At 41.4% G+C, this 16,420-nt stretch overlaps 1 pseudogene; it reads left to right on the plus strand.

Annotated features, from left to right (window-relative positions):
• LOC114204264 (phosphatidylinositol transfer protein beta isoform-like) overlaps window positions 1-16,184 on the plus strand; it is a 35,318-nt pseudogene extending 19,134 nt beyond the window's left edge.
• Window positions 16,185-16,420: the final 236 nt, after the last annotated feature.

Consider the following 16,420-nt stretch of genomic DNA (forward strand, 5'->3'; position numbering starts at 1 on the left):
GGATGGAGCCCAGCATCCCTGCTCAGCGGGAAGCCTGCTTCTCCCTCTCCCACTCCTCCTACTTGTGTTCCTGCTCTTGCTCTCGCTCGCTCTCTGTCAAATAAATAAATAAGATCTTAAAAAAAAAAGATATAAGTCTCATGTTGAGTCTTCAAAATGAAAAGATCCCAAGGACCTAAAAAAAATTAGTGAACATGCAGAAGAGCCTGCATCTGTTATGCGTTCCAGTGAGCTTATTCTTTCCAGAAATAATTTAGCATATATCTCCAAAAGATAAACATTTTTAAAAATAGTCACAATACCATCATTACATATAACACGTAACAATAACTTCTTAATATCTTTAAATATCCAGTGAGTATTAAAATTTCCCAGATGGCCTCTTTTTCTTTCTTTGTACCTTGCCTTATTCTTATTCTCAAATTAGGATCCAAACAAACCCATCCCTTGCTGTTAGCTAATACCTCTTAAATCTCTTTGTCTATAGGTTCTCAATCATCTCTTTAATTTCTTTGCTATTTCTTAGTTGATGATGTCAGAGTTTCCTATATTTTAAATATTGCTAATCACATCCCTGTGGTGCCATATAATGTGTATCTCTATAGGTTCAGTATTTTGGCTAGAAAACTCCACAAGTGGTGTCATCTATTTCCATCAAGAGGTGTAAGATGTCTGGTAGTTTCTCTTTTTGTGATGCCAGTAGTCATTGCGGGTGACTGCATGGTTCGGTGATTGCATTGGAGGGTGAAAAATTGGGACACTCTGATTCTATCATCCTGTCATCATTATTGAGTGGGAATACTTCCATTTAAAGAGAAATCTCAAGTAAACCATTTGGTTACTCTGAGGTACAGTATAAAATAAAGGCAGGAAAATGCTGGATTCTTTCCCTTTATTTGCTGGTTTTCAGAATAGTGAGCGGGTTCCCCTCCATTCTTCAGAAGAAACCAGTTGCTGTTGTTACATCTTCTGTGCATGGTTTTAACAGAGCTGATGTCTTTCAATCCACTGTTGAGCCCTCTCTGGCTAGGGAGTCTCTTTAAGCAGGCCATCAAGCCCTCTGACATGACCCAGGAGCCTTTTTTTTCTCATTTCCTTTGGAAAGATAAGATGATCCAGTACCTTCTTGTACATTTCCTGCCCCAGTTCTGGAATCAGCCATTTCTCTATGGAGCTCTGGCTTGTTTCAGTAGAAAATCTTGTTTAGTGATCACAGTACAGATGCTAGGAGCACCCGTATTGCTAGACTGCTCCTGGTTTCTGGGATTGTTCAGTGGACAGAGGTAGGAAATGTGTGTTTTAAGAGAACATGCATCAGGGGCACCTGGCTGGCTCCGTTGGTTAACCTTCTGCCTTCGGCTCAGGTTATGATTCCAGGGTCCTGGGATCGAGTCCTGCGTTAGGCTCCCTGCTAAGCAGGGAGCCTGCTTCTTTGCCTCCTCCTTGCTCGTGCTCTCTGTCTCTCTCTCAAATGGCTATCTCTATCCCTGTCTCTGTCTCAAATAAATAAAATCTTTTAAAAAGAGGGAACATGCATCGGGAGACTATACTGATATTTCCAATTCAAATTTAGGGTTGCTGGTTTTTATTTAAATTCTTTTCTATTTTTCACTTGTTCTGTTAAGCTGAGTATCTTATTTACTGATGACATAAACATAATTCCTCGTGTCTTCATATAATTTACTTAACTAGCTTCCAAATAGAAATACCAATATAATAATTAACAATATAATTACTAAAAAGGAAATACATTTTATTTGATGTTCTTTTTGTCCTTAACGTACATCCCACTAAGATATACAGCCAAATGACTATTTTTTTATATTCACTTAAATTAATTCCTCTCTGCATGGCTTAAACCAGTGACTTAGTGCATAGGTTCATTTCATTTTGCTTTCGATTTTGAGGAAAGGTTACATTAAAAGCAAAATCTTACCACACCACAGGTAATAATTTCTTTAACATTTTAACATGCATGATTCTTGTCATTTCTGTACATGAATGTTATTACAAAAATAGAATCATGGTTACATAAGGCTTTGTATTTGCTTGATTCCCTCTGGAGTAGATCGTAAACCTCTTCCCATGTCATGAAAACATTTCTAAATTAATGTTTTAGCACCTTCATAGTATCCCATCATTTATGTAAATTGTAGCTCTCTCAGCTAATCCTCTGTTGTTGACCATTTAAGGGGCTAACAATTTTGCACAATTTAAACAACACTGTGATGAATATCTTTGGAACCAAATGTGTTCACATATTCCCAAATTACTGTTTTAGCATAAATTCCCATGAATGTATTCCCCAAGCCAAAAAATAAAATAATCATTTGAAGACTTTGCTTCATTCTGTGGAATCATTTTCCTAAGTGTTTGAGAGTTCTCATGTCCCTAAATTCTCGCCAACACTAGGGGTTGTAATTCACTTTTTAATTTGTCTAATTTGAAAAGTAATATAGCATATGATTGTTGATTATATAGACATTTCTTTAAATGGATGACTATAGGTATTCATTTGTTCACTTTTCAACAAAAATGTAATTCAGCTTTTACTATCTGCCATGCCTTGGACCGGGCACTGTCCAACACAGACACATTCCTCCCCTCCTCTGGCCCAGAGTCCGGAGGAGAAGAAAGACATTTGAATAAGTAGGGCTGGAAGGAGAAGTGCAAGGCATCATGAGAGTGCATGGTGGGAGACCAAGCTAGACAGGGAGGTGGGGGTCAGGAAGGATATGGAAATTTACACTGAGGCCAAAACAATGAGTAAGCTGTAACTAGGGACAAGCAGGTGATGTGAAGGAAGCACCACCGAAAGAGAGAGCACAGCATGTGCAAAGATCCTGAGGTGTGTTTCATATCTTTTCTTCATATGCAAAGACCTCATCATGAGAGAGAATCTAAGCCTGCAGGATCCAATTTGTATGACACAGAGATGCCCCTATAAAGAGTAAAAAAGAAGTAGGAGCAGCTTGAGCACCTTGTCTCAGACGCCCCTCCTGAGCCTGTGCTCCCAGGTCTCTATCCTCTTTGCCTACAAAAGCAACAAGTGCCTCTTCATCACCCCTAATATCTCCCAGCCAAACCACGGGATCGAGGTGATTTACAGCACCTGTGCATCCTGAGCAGATTAGATTTTTATATATTTAGTATTTAAATATTTAGTATTTATATATAATATAATATAAATATAATATATTTATATTATGCAAATTGCATAAACTTTATTTTCTTGTTGCCGCAAGCAGTGTATCCCAGGGCAGCCATTCACTAAGTTGAAACAGATAAAGTTTTAATAATAAATACTGATGATGAATAAGTCACAAAGTTTGTGCAATGCTAATGTACTCACTCACCGTAGGGTAGTTTATTAGATAAACAAGTAACATTTCCTGATTTGCTTTTGCTCAAGCGGCGTCGTTTTCCTGGAAATGTTTGCGCAATAAATTATTTCAACCCATTAGGTGTTAACGGACAAATCATAGTCACTTGCAATCTGTTGTGAATTGCTGAGAATTGAGATTTAAACACTGAAATTATACATTAATTTTGCTTTACAAAAACAAAGCTGGTTAAGGAAATTAAACTTGGTTGAAATGGGAACAAAACAGTATGTTTGATGCTGAATATTTTAAGCCTGCAAAGGAGGCTGTGAATGGTTTCATTAATATTCAGAACACTTGGGCATTCATGACAAGGAGAAAAGGCAAATAACAGCACCCTGCTTTGGGAATACCCATTAGCAGCAATGCAACTGTGCGGGCGGTGTTTGCCCACAGGATGCCTGTGCGGCTTCAGGATGGGTCAGGGCCCTACCCACCTGTGCAGTAGTCTGAAACAGGGCATCCTGCCTCTTGGTATCTCCAGGGCAGAATTGATTCTGTGCTCACGACAGCCTGCTTCCGTTTGGAAGGGTGATTAGAAAATGTCTTGGAAAATAGCATCCAGCAGCAAATAGCCGGAAACCACCTCACTGTGCATCAGAGGGGCAGTGGCGAGAGGGAAGTACAGTACAGGTCTCCACAGCTAGGAAAGAGAAGGAAGTAAACCCATGTGGTCTGAATTCAATTTCTAAGATAATGTGCTTTTTAAAATTTCTGGTATGAATTTCATTTAAGAAAATCATACTTACAGAAATGTGCACAAAACCATAAGTGATGATGAATTTTCTCAAAGTGCACACACACGGTTACCCAACACCCACATCGAGTGTTAGAACACTGCAATCCCCTAGAGCCCCTTCCTGCTCTCTCTGTCTCCCTCACACCCAGGGGGACGACCATCCTAACTTGTGACATCAGAGGTTAGTGCTGGAACCATCTACCCTTTCATGTCTGGATTCTTTCCATCAGGGGAATGTCTATCAGATTTGTCCACATCGTTACTTAGAGCTGTGGTTTGTGGATGCTCATTAATGGAACATATTCCGTTGTATAAATACACCACAATTTATTTACTCATTCTCCTGCTGATGGATATCTGGGTTCTTTCCAATTTTTTGCTATTACAAATAGTGCTGCTTTAAATATTCTTGAACACATCTCTGGTGAATGTGAAAATATGTGTTTTTAAAGTAAACATAGCCAGGTACAGAGCAGAGTGTTAATGGTACATTCACATCAGTATGGGGGATGTGGGCAAAAGGGACTGGGTATAGGCTCACGCACACCACGTACATTCACTGGTGTTGTGCAGAGGCCCTTTGGAAGTTGATAAAATGATGACCATGCCTGCCTTTGGGAAGAACGTGTAAGGAGGAGCCAGGGCAGCCTTACTTTTCACTGTTGATATGTATGTGCTATTCTGAATTTTTCAAAGGGACTTGATTAAGCTTTCAGTGTAAAATTACTTAATCCAAGTTGGAGGGATATAATGAATACAGAGTCATTTGGTGCCTACCTGAACATGTGGTCATTATTACAACATTAAAATTTACTTTCCTTCAGCTGTGTGTCTCCGTGCTTTTCCAAAGTGTATTTCATGCATTTCTCACTATAGGAGTGAAGAAAGCATTTGTGACCATTTCTGTAGACCGTGCATGTACCCTGATTTCATCAAATCATCAGAATCAACCCGTGAAATACGATTTATGAAATAACCCACTTCACTAATGAGGTGACTGGAGATCAAGGAGGTGGGGTGATAGCCTAGGGTCACATGGATTTTGTCATGCGCTCTTTTCAGTCATAAATGTCCAAAAGATCCTGGAACACACTGGCATCAAAATGAGAAGGAGCAAAAGAAGATGAGGGAAAGAGAAACTTTGAGGTTAATCCGGAGGGTTTAGAGGGGCCATCCTGGAATAACCATAGGTCCTTCTGTCCCCTCTCATCCCCCAGTGCAGGTCATATCCTTAGTGACCCCTATTTGTCAATGTTTTCTGCCTTAGGTGCTCTAGACCAGGGTCAGCCAACATTTCTGTAAAGGGCCAGACAGTAAATATTTTATGCTTGGTGGACCATGTGGTGTCAAACTTCTCAACTCTGCCTCATTGGAGCATAAAGTAGCCACAGACAATATAGAAAAGGATGGGCATGGTTGTCTTCCAATAGAACGTTATTTAGGACGCTGAAATCTGAATTTCATACAATTTTCACATCATGAAGTATCCTTTTTACTTTTCAACCATTTCAAAATGCAGTAACCATTCTTACTCTTAGCTCCTGGGCTGGACAAAAACGGTGATCCAATTTGGCACATTGGTTTCAGTTTGCCAACTGTTGCTTTAAACAGATGCAAAAAATAGGTTAACACAGTCACTGAACAGAAGCTTATCAGTTTTAGTCAGAATTCTTTCAGTTGTTAAATGGGAACCAGACTGAAACTAGAAAAATCAAAGTAGGGAATTCATGAACTTATAACTGGGAAGCCCGAGGGGTTGGTATTCAGACATGGCTGGTTTAGGGGTTTGGATAACAAGCTGCTCTCTCTGCCTCCATCCCTTCATCTTCGTCCTCCCTCTTCTCCTCTCCTTCCTCCTCTTCTCTCCTCCTCCCCCCATCCCCCTTCTTGTCTTCTCTTGGGCTTACTTAGTCTCCCTAAGACTGTATGGTCTTTATCGCTTGTAATCTCAGCAACATCCAAGTCCTCAGTGAAGGCAAAAACTCTTCCTCTTTACCAGCACGCAAAATCCTGTCCCAAATTATCCTAAAACAAACTCTGTTCAGACATCACCACCTGTTTCTTCCATTTGACACTTATCCTCAGCCATCTATTGAGCTTCCGGCTCTGTGTCCGATGAGAATAAAAAATGAATAAATGCAGACCCACCATCAGGAACTTGAGTCTCATGGGAGAGACAGCAAAGGGAACAGAATGTGACAATGACACACACTATACCTCGATTTGTCTCACATCCTTTGAGGTCCTTGTAATATTCTTGTCCATCTCCCCTATGATACAGGGGGCAGGGGGTGGACAGAAGTGTGAGGACTCATTCTAGTATTCCTGGTGCCTAGCATTCATTGATAAATTAATTCTTCCTTCATATGTTTTTTGGGTGTCTACAGTGTGCCAGACATTATATTAGGCATGGGATACAGAGAGGTAAAATGGAACAAATGCCGTCTTTGCTCACATGAAATGCATGGTCTACTACATAGCATTTCTTCATAAATTAGAATTATTCTAAATTTGGCCTAGAGTCAAACCCTAGCTGCATGCTACTAGCTTTGTAAACTCCAGAAAGTTACTTACCCTGTACAAGTCTCTAAGTATATAAAGCAGGCATAAGGGCAGCCCCTATCTCGTGGGGTTGTGGTGAAGATCCATTGAGATAATGCACATACAACATTTAGCAGACTTCCTGAGGAAACCACTGGTGTTCCATAAACACGATCTAATATTAATTTGTTCTAACCCATAGTCTGAAATGGAATAGATGCTCAGTAAATGCCTTTTGAATGGATTTTGCCCCTTAGATACTCTTACAAAAAGCCTAATTCTTATAGCCACCTCTATTACCCTCCCAGTCTGTTGTCCCATACCCCTGAAATGCATATGACCTGCATGTGGCTCTGGCTTCCTATTTAATCCCCACAATCCAGGAGCTCCCATCAGTCCCTTGCTGTGCCCTCATTCAAGCCCCAGCCTCTTTTCTCCAGAGCCTGGGCTCACTAAAGTCTCATTGGATTGTTTTTGGATCTTACCGTGTGACTCACAGCTGGCGTCAGACTACTCAGGTTGAGAGCAGAGTGATAGATATGGATTCCTTTTGTTGAGTGTAAATTTTTAAGTAGATACGGAAACCAACAGGCATCCAACAGTGCCTGCCATAAATTGTTACCTTGTTCAGTAAGAAACAATCAGCACCATATTCCACACAGCCCACAGGCTCCAAGCCCCATCCCAATTTTCCTGGAGACATGCAGCCTATCCATGCATTTATGTTATAGCTTAATTCCTTAACATTGATGAAAAACACTGTTGTGATTGATAACAATGTCACTATAATATAACAAAGATAATAGAAATCTACTGGCATACATACGTAGAAAGTCGCAAGAGACAGTCGATACCATGGTGATGAGCCATCATGATACCATGATGAGAGCAAGATAGATGTGCCACCGTGTCACAGTTCTTAAAGGTCCATGACAGAGGTGAGAGCAAATGAAACCTAACTGAGCGAATGTCCCTAATGAGATGAATGCTCTCAAAGACACAGCCCAGACCCACCACATATTAGACCACCCTACCCACACACCAGCATCCTGACAAAGATATTTCAGGGACAGATGCTGTTTATTCAGTGTCTCCTATTCTTTTATGTACAATAGCTGGAGCATAACTAAAAACTATGAGACCTAGAAAAAGGAGGAAAAGGTGTCCCATTAACAAAAGAAAGCAGTCATTAGAACAAAGCCATAGATGGCCCACTATTGCATAGCAGATATGGACCTTAATACAGCTCTGACAAATGTGCTCAAAAATCCGGCTTAAAATGGGGGTGCCTGGCTAGCTCAGTTGGTAGTGTTGTGTGGGACTCTTGATTTTGGGGTCGTGAGTTTGAGCCCCACCTTGGGCACAGAGGTTACTTAATAAAAAATTTTAATCTAGCATCAAATGGACAACATGTGTGAATAGATAGGAAATTTTTGCAAAAAATCGAAAACCTTAAAATAGTTAGAAATGCAATAACTGGAAAACACCATACAAGATATTAATCGTTGATTCAACAGGCTTAAAAAGACAACACAGCAGAAGAAAGGATCAGTGTAGAGAGGATATAATAAACCATTCACACCGAAGCCCAAAGTGGAAAAAAAAGCAATTTTTAAAACTGGAGGAGAATGTTCTAGAAAGATGAGTGAATACCAAACAGTCTAATAGAAAAGTTTTTGAAATCATAGTTGGCAATTACTAAAAGCGATGAAGGACATCAACCTGGAGATCCAAAGATCTCTGCTAATCCTGAGCAGTGTGAACAGCAAGAGAACTATATCCGGGCACATCATAATCCGACTGCCGAAATCAAATATAGAAAGTCTTAAAAGTATCCATGGGGAGAAGATATATACAGTGAAACACTGAAAAGAGTGGAAGTTGACATCTCAACAGAAGCTATGGAGGGCCACATTTCAAAATTAAGAAATACAAGGGGTGCCTGGGTGGCTTAGGCAGTGAGGCATCTGCCTTCAGCTCGGGTCTTGATCCCAGGGTCCCGGGATCAAGCCCTGCATTGGGCTCCCTGCTCAGCAGGGAGTTTGCTTCTCCCTCTTTCTCCGCCCCTCCCTCTCCCCCTGCTCATGCTCTCTCTTGCTATCTCTCTCTCTCAAATGAAATCTTTTTAAAAAATTAAGACATATGGAAGATATTTGTGGGTAAAAGCTGAAATACTGCATATCCAGCAGATACGCACTACCAAAAGTAGGCTAGAAGACATTGTTTAGGGTTATGGGAAATGATACCAGACTCTTGACTGTTCAAAGCACAAATAACACAGTACTGAAAGGTTGGTAACATATGCAGAAGTAAAATATATGACAATAAAAGCACAGAGTGTTATGGGGAATAGATGGTTATATTATATGGTTATATTTACATGGTTTGTGAAGAGGTAAAATATTATTTGAAACTGTCTGTAATGATTTAAAGATGAATGTTGTGACATCTAGAGCAACCACTAAAACAAATACAAAAATAAAACTAACAAGGGTTGGGGAGGAATACTATCAAAATACTCAGTTAACCCAACAATAGGAGGAGAACAACAAAGAAAACATGAAACAAATAGAAAAAAAATGATAAAATGGTAGGCTTAAATCCAGCTATGTTGACAACTACATGAAAAGTTAGAAGACAGAATATTGCATTGGAAGAGAGAGATTGTCAAATTTAAGCAGGGAAAAATCAAGACCCAACTGTATGTTTGTTACTAGAAATCTGAATGTAGACATACAGATTGAAAGTAAATGGGTGGCAAAGATGTGTCAGGCAAAAAATAAGCATAAGAAATTACATTAATATCAGAAAAAAAACTTTAAGACAAGTAGCATTACGAGAGACAAAGAGGGCTATTTCATAATTATTCAAGAACAGTCCTGAATGTTATGCAAATAACAAGAGATTGAGAAAATGTAAGTAAAAATTGGCAAAGAGATGAGAGAAACAGACGAATCCACAGTCTTAGTTGGAGATTTTAACATTTCTCTCTTAGTAATTACTAGAACAACTAAAACACAAATGTATAAGGATGTAAAACCTTTGCCCAACACTACCAATAAACTTGAGTATTCAAATCCACATTCAACATTCACCAAGATAGAGTAAAATGATGGGTCGTAAAAACAAGTCTCTGTAAATATCAAAAGACTCGAAATATACAGAACATGCCTCTGACCAAAATAGTGTGAATAAAACAATGACATCTAAAAAAAAATCTCAAAATATTTGGAAATTAAGCAAAATACAGCAAAATGATGTGTGTGTCAAAGAATATATCACAAGGAAAAATAGAAAGTAGATCAACTGAATAATAAGGAAAACAAATATTAAGATTATATGAATAGAACACACATCAAAGGAGCAGAATGAAAGGTCCAGAAATAGACCACTGTATTGATTGTTGAGAAAGGCACCAAGTCAATCCACGTGGAAAGAAAAATGTGTTCAATAAGTGTGAAGCAACTGTATACCTGTATGGGGGGGGAAGAATGAATTTTTGACGCCCCACTGTTCCATACCAGATAATTATCATGATGGATTCTGGGAAGCTAGACCATAAACCTTCTAGAAGAAAACAAAATATTTTCACAACCTTCAGGTGGGCCACGATTTTTTAGACAAAACAAAATGTATAAAAAGCAAAAAAGGAAAATAAAGATTAAATGGGATTCATAAAAAAAAAAATGTGCTCTTTTAAAAGACACCATTAGGGAAATAAATACACAACCATAGAAAGGGAGAAAATTTTCACAACACTTTTATCTAACAAAGGACTTGGATCCAGAGTGTTTAAATAGCTCCAACAACTCAATAATAAAAAGACAAATACCCAATTAAAACAGTGGGGAAAAGATTTGAACAGACACTTCACAAGAGGATAAATAAATGGCTAATGAGCACGTGAAAAGGCATTGAAAACCATCACTTTGGAAGTAAATACCACTTCACATGCATTGGTATGACTGAAATCAGAGTCCTGACAGTGCTCAGTGCTGGCGAAGATGTGGAACAGCTGGAACTCTCACACACTTCTGGGTAGCTGTGTAGAATAATACTTTAGATAACTGCTTGGCAGTTTTGTATAAAGTTAAATAACCAACTGCTCTAGAACCCGGCAATTCCACCCCTAGGAATTTACCCAAGAAAAATGAAAATATGTGTCCACAAAAAGACTTGTACAAGAAGGTTCATAATGATGTTCGTTATAATAGCCCAGAACTGGAAACAATCCAGATGTCTATCAACAGGTGAATGGATGAATAAATTCAGGTATGTTCATAAAATGAAATGCTACCTGTCAATAAAAAGGAGTGCACGATTGTTAAAACACAATAACCCTTGACTAGATTATAAAAAAAATACAAAAGAATGTGTTCTATATGATTCCATTGATATGAGATCTACGAAGAAAACTATAATGACAAATCAAAAAGCACTTGCCTTTTCAAGGGAATCAAGCTGGAAAGAGGACTAGGGAAGTATTATGGGGTGATATAGTGTTCCCCATCTTGTTTTGGATGATGATTACATGAGTATGTACAATGGACAAAACTCATTGAACTAAATGTTTAAGCCTTGTGCATGTTGTTGTTTGTTAAGTAATCCTTGATTATTAAAATTTTAAATATCTATTCTCTACACGCTGAACAGATAACAATTTAAGAGAGAGGTGGCAGAATTGATGGATTAAGATGAGGTAGGAGACTATGCAGCAGTCCAGTTCATTCAACAAAATCTCTAGGACATCTGGCTTTTACAACTCCTAACTCTTTGGGATGAACCCCGCCTCCTCAATGGAATCAAAGGAAAGGAAGTCAATGCCTGCTGGAAAAGCCACTCTTCCAAAAAAACGAGGTCTACCACTTCTCAGCTCCTTCCCATGCCACAGTGCTGTGAGTGTGGTCACACCCTGCTCTTCATTCTGTTGCCATTACACTGTTTCCTTGGCTCATCTCACTCATTCTGCAATCCCCTCCTCATCAGTTTCTCCTTTTCCAGTGTCTTCCTTGAATTTAACAACGTATCATTGTCTTTCTACTCAACATATTATATTTATTTCCCACCTCCACTTCAAAGTCAGGGGCAGGAATGGTGAGGTTCCTGTCTCTGGGGGGTTTTAAGCAGAGTGGACAATGATATGTACAAGGAATGAAAATCAGGAGAGCGAGGCACTTAATGGCGGGACTGGAGCAGCCAACAGGGTCCTCATGGCACATACCTTCTTCCATTTTATGGCAAGTGCTCCATATGTTCGTACAGCCTACTAAATCAAAACTATGGGTTAATTCATACTTAATTTAATTAGCTAAATTTAATTCTATCCTCTATGCATTTTGTTAGACTAGAGGATAGAATTTCATGCGTATTCATTCTGGCAAGAAATTCTGAAATTTTCTTTGATCATCTGCTAATTTTGCTGCTGTAACAATTAGCCGTTGTCAGCTGCCCTAGCTTCCAGGCAGAACCTGATGCTGATTTTAATTACTTAACCTAAGACCAAGGCAAAGTGAAATACCCACTGAGTCCTATTGCAATTGCACTTCATTTAATGTAAAATCTATCGCTTGTAGGCTTGGACATTGCTCTCTGAATTAAGCATCACATGTTGCGGGGCGCTTAGATATTAGTTTCCTCACTTCTTCAGTTCTTTCCTCATGACCTTTCATGGTCATCGTTATTAATTAGCCCAACAGTCACTGCATTGCCTCTGTTGCTGTGGTCCCAGTGACCCTCCCCCGTGGTCCTCTCTGGTGAGCCATACCACCTCTAGTGTGGGTTTCTAAGGATAGTTCCTTTCAACCCTCACAACAAAGACATCCAGGGCTTTTGGCTCTACCTAGTCAAGACATCCTTGTGATGGTTCTTGTCTTAAATCTTTCACCTTAGGTCTGCTTCTACCACCACTGAAAGGATTGTTTTTAGTCTTATCAGGTCATTTAAGATTAATGTGGGTGGAAGAAGGAGTAACCAGACTTTATTTCACTTTTCATGCTACCCACAGCCAGACCTAATGACCAAAGTGATGGTCCTGACTGGAGTTCAGTACTAATCTGGCTTAATGGATTTCTTGCATTCACTTCACTTTTAATTCAAACCCTAGTTTAAAAAACAAAAATAAAGTTTAAATGTCTTGATGCCACTGAGTTGGGGCATCTTTCCAATCCCATCAGCAAACAGGGTCTGTTTATGCTGGAAGGGTTTTCCTTCCCACTGTCCATGCCCACATTATGTCAAGTGGAAGCCAATCATCAGACTCATTTCCTGAGCAAACTGTGGCAGAGAATAGGCAGCACAGAAAATTTGCAGAGATACTCTGTTTTTGGATAACTTGCAAATATGCCTAAAGAAAGAGAAATCAAATTCTCTTCATTTTTTAAAGCAAAAAGAAGTGGGAACACACATGGGTGATCTCATAAGAAGTACTTATGTTGCCTGGTTTGCATCAGACACGCCCCGTCCGTGACGTCAAGGGCTTCGCCTCAGTCCCCAACCCCACCCCGTCTCCCTGCCCCCCAGCTCCCCTCCCAACTTGGATTTCAGTACTGGTGTTCCTCCTTCCCCTCCTCCAGTCCCCCTTCCCCCTCTGCCCTTCCCCTCTTCTCCCTGGCTTCCTTCCTCACCTGCCCAGTCTCCTCTGTCTCCTGAATTGGTTACCACTCCTCTTCCTCTCCCTGCAGCTATGGCCCCCCAAACCCTACACAACCCCCCCCCCCCGACCCAGCCCAGGGAAGGCTGTGCCAGCCAGAGAGAAACATGAGGGAGGACTTTCCAACAGCCCGCGAAGAGCAGATACAACGCTGTCTCTTGCTCTCTCTAGCTCTCTCTCTCTTTCTCTTCGGACCCTGGTTGGAGGACACCGAGTGCCATGGCTGCACCTGTACAGTTCAAACCAGTCCCCACAGCCTCCCCCAGGCCTGGACACTGCGGGGGGGAGGGGAGGACCAAAAGTCCGCAACCCCTGGGCCCTCGGGCTGACACCAGCGCACAACACCTCACACGCTGAACACATCCCAGGGCCTGCTTCTTCCCCAGGCGGGCTCCTAGGACAGGGCGGCGCGCCCCCTCGTGGCCGCGCGGGGAGGCGCCCAAGGATCCCGCTGTTGAGGGCAGGGCCAAAGGGGACCACTGCTTCTGCTCCCTTAGACCAGGCTCACAGTTCTCAGCAGGGGGTTAGTGGGGTCCCAGGCTCCCCACTCTGCCACCGCCTGCCCTCCCTCCACCACTTGGCGCTTCCCCCTGGAGGCGATTTCTGCAGTCAGGTCGGCCTTTGGAGGGAAAATAGCCAGGTCTGGAAAACTAAACAGACTACTTTGAAGAGATTTGGGCAATTGTATGGTCATGGATGGAGCGCCCTAGGGTTCTGATTTGCCTTGTCTTGCTTGCGCCTTGAGGTAGTGGTTTACTTTTCCCGGAATGTTTAAATTAGAAAAGATTGGAGGGTGGAGAGGGGGCGTCCAACTTTAGTTGTCACCTGAGATCAATAGTGTGCTGCTGGGTAGAATAATGCCCCCTCCCTAGGAGCTGCCCAGGCTAATGCCAGGAACCTGTGCACATGTTCCATCCTGCAGCAAAAGGGACCCTGCACAGGTGCTTATGTTAAGGACCTTGAGATGGGGAGATGATCCTGGATTATCCAGGCGACGCCCTGCAATGACAAGGGGGTCTTAAAACACAAAGAGGCAGAGAAGAGGTCAGAAGGAGGCTGTGTGAGGAGGACTCTGCCTGCTGGGACTGGGGCTAGGGCTGAGCATGGAGGAGGGGCCTCTAGGAGCTGGAACAGGCAAAGAGACACACTGCCTGCTTAACCTAAAAAATAGAAAGCGCCAGGTATTTTACCATCCAAATTGGGATTCCTGGGGAATAAAAGGGAAAGGTGATGTGGGACAAACCAGCTGGTCTGAGGAAAGTCACCTAACCGGAGCTGTGCAGGGTCCCTGGTGTGGCTTGCAGTGAGGTCCTGCTCAGGGCCTCCATGGGAGGAAAGGCCAGCAAGTCAGGGGGCAATCATTTGAAAGCAGTAGAGGGAACAGGGCCTGGAGCTCTTCCAGGCAAAATGACCCCTAATCAGGAGCCAGATCCGTCATCGGAAAATAATCCAGAGCTGACACATGTGAGAACCGCCAGAGAAGGATATGAAAGCTTTTAGTATAAGTTTTCCATCAGTTGTAAATGTTAAACCGAGAAATAGAAAATATAAACAACACCCTCTCTATCTTTAAGAGATGAAAACTACAACGTCTGAAAGGAAATATACTACAAGGTATTGACAGAATTTAGAAAATGCAGAAGAAAAATTTTTGATAGAATTGTATTGACTCTGTAGATCTATTTGCGTAGTATTGCCATATGAACTATATTAAATCTTCCAATGCATGCATACAGTTGTTTTTTTTCCCCCATTTGGTCTTTCATCTCTCGTAGAACCATTGCTTCTTATGCTTTTCAGTGAACAAGTCTTGCTCTCCTTGAATGAATTTACACCTGACACATTTACTGTGTTGTGTGCCATTGTAAATGGAATTGCTTTCTAAATTTCCTTCTCAGATTGTTCATTGATAGTGCATAGGAACACAACTGATTTTGTATATATGGTACCCTGCAACTTTACGGAATGAGTCTATGGACTCTAATATTTTTGTGTGTGGATGATTTGAGGTTTTTCTATCTTTAGGAACATGTCCTCTGTAAATAGAGATACAGGTTGACCCTTGACCAATGCGGAGTAAGGATGGTGACTCTCAAGATCAAAAACCTGTGTATAGAGGTGCCGTGAGGGGCGGTAGTGGCGGCGGTGGCGGTGATAGCGGCGGCAGCTGTGAGGGGGTTCCAGGAAGATGGTGCTGATTAAGGAATTCCGTGTGGCTTTGCCATGTTCTGTTCAGGAGCAAAGTTCCTGCATTCATCAGGATGATTGCTCCAGAGGGCTCCTTGGTGTTTCACGAGAAAGCCTGGAACGCATAACCTTACAGTAGAACAAACCATTATGCCTCAGTTGTAACGAATGTATATATGAAAGATGATTTCTTCATTAAAATTGAAACATGGCACAAACCAGACTTGGGAACATTAGAAAATGTACACGGTTTAGATCCGAACACATGGAAAACTGTTGAAATTGTCCGCATAGATATTGCAGATCGAAGTCAAGTTGAACCAGCAGACTACAAAGCTGATGAAGACCCAGCATTATTCCAGTCAGTCAAGACCAAGAGAGGCCCTTTGGGACCCAACTGGAAGAAGGAGCTGGCAAACAACTCTGACTGTCCTCAGATGTGTGCCTACAAGCTGGTGACCATCAATTTCAAGTGGTGGGGACTGCAAAGCAAAGTAGAAAACTTCATTCAGAAGCAAGAGAAAAGGATATTTACAAACTTCATCGCCAGCTTTTTTGTTGGATTGACAAGTGGAATGATCTGACAATGGAAGACATTAGGAGAATGGAGGATGAAACTCAGAAAGAACTAGAAACAATGCGTAAGAAGGGTTCCGTTCGAGGCACGTCGGCTGCTGATTTCTAGATGAGTCCCGTGTAGGGTCAGAGACAATATCAAACTGTTTACGTAATCAAGGTCAAGTGAGGGGAACAAGTGCAGCCAGTGATGAGTGAAGAAGGATCTGACCAGTATCTGGCAGTGCTGACGTTTCCCAGATGTGTGCTTGTGATGACATACTCACAGGTTCCCAACCACCTGTGTGTGTGTGTGTGTGTGTGTGTGTCTGTGGCTGCATATAAAACGCATGTAGAGCTACAGAT

This window comes from Eumetopias jubatus, unplaced genomic scaffold (genome assembly GCF_037043125.1).
Source record: "Eumetopias jubatus isolate StellerSeaLion01/CBP00866 unplaced genomic scaffold, mEumJub1_p1.0 scaffold_39, whole genome shotgun sequence".
Classification (NCBI taxonomy): Eukaryota; Metazoa; Chordata; class Mammalia; order Carnivora; family Otariidae; genus Eumetopias; species Eumetopias jubatus.